Source organism: Halyomorpha halys, unplaced genomic scaffold (genome assembly GCF_000696795.3).
Source record: "Halyomorpha halys isolate HHAL.00 unplaced genomic scaffold, Hhal_1.1 Scaffold268.1, whole genome shotgun sequence".
Taxonomy (NCBI): domain Eukaryota; kingdom Metazoa; phylum Arthropoda; class Insecta; order Hemiptera; family Pentatomidae; genus Halyomorpha; species Halyomorpha halys.
The window spans coordinates 238,896-240,215 of NW_027112076.1; the positions used below are offsets into that span (position 1 = coordinate 238,896).

At 24.8% G+C, this 1,320-nt stretch overlaps 1 protein-coding gene across 1 annotated transcript in view; it reads right to left on the reverse strand.

Moving 5' to 3' along the window:
• Positions 1 to 1,320, reverse strand: part of AP-2mu (adaptor protein complex 2, mu subunit) — a 19,073-nt gene that overhangs the window by 7,356 nt on the left and 10,397 nt on the right. The window lies entirely within an intron of this gene.

Here is a 1,320-nt window from a genome sequence, read left to right on the forward strand (position 1 = left end):
AATAAAAATACAAAGATAAGATACAATGATAAGAATAAAAATACAAAGATAAGATACAATGATAAGAATAAAAATACAAAGATAAGATACAATGATAAGAATAAAAATACAATGATAAGAATAATAATACAAAGATAAGATACAATGATAAGAATAAAAATACAAAGATAAGAATAAAAACAAGTAACAATGGCAAGAGCAAAAATTTATATGTACTGTATCATTCTGTATTTTTCTCTTATCATTTTTCATTATATCTTTATCACTAATTCCTGTATACGCGACGTATTTAAAATTGAAATAAAACCGTCAAACAGTTCGCTAGCTACCTCCTCCCCACTCCTCCACGCTTCCGCTTCATTGTTGTTAGGTTTACTATATTATAATTATATCTTCAATTTAATTATAGTCTACTTAGTTATTCATATTATTATTTAAAAACCTATCACTTTTAACTATATATATTATTTATCTTAGACAAAAACATTATGATCACAAATTAATTTTGCTTAAAAATTTCAGCATAATCAAATTTCTAGTCTCAAAATTATGACTATTTTTGGATACATGTTTGTATTAGGTTAAAAAAAAAAAGTTGGTAAGATGTTTTATGGAAGTTATTACATAAAAAGATAATCTGAAGATATAAAGAGATTCTATAACGAATATGACATGGCTGAATACTTTGTAAGTTACAGACCCAGTAATAAGAATAAAAATTAATACAGAAAACTAAAGGACAAAGTAGAAACAAGATTGGTATATTAAGTGCCATGTTTCAATTGTCAAGGAATAAACATAGGAGAAACTAAACAATAATTGGGAGAAAGAATATGTCAGAATAATAATGATGTAAAAAATAAGGATAAAGACCCAAATAAAACTGCATTGGTGCAGCATGTATTCAAAAATAAGCATAATTTACTGTTTAACCTATCGTCTTGAACAGCCCTGATGAGGCGCTGCAAAGTGAGGCGAAATGTCGGACAATAAAAGGTTGAAAACTATTTTGTTCCTTTTTGACCGCAAACCTGACCATCTTCTTCATATTTTAATTATACGGTCAACTATATATTGTAATAATTTAAAAATTAAAATAAAAAGAATTTTAATCGTTTTTAAACTTTATTCAATATAAAAGATAATTTGGGTTCAAATTAAGAACTTTAATATTAAATATATTGTAATATGCTCCTTTGGTAGTAAATAGTATATTTTGATGTATAAATGGTTTTAATATGTTTTATTTTATGTATCATTTTAATATTCATTGTTTTGTTTATCCAAAAAGCAAACTAACCAAGTTTCATTGTTTATAAT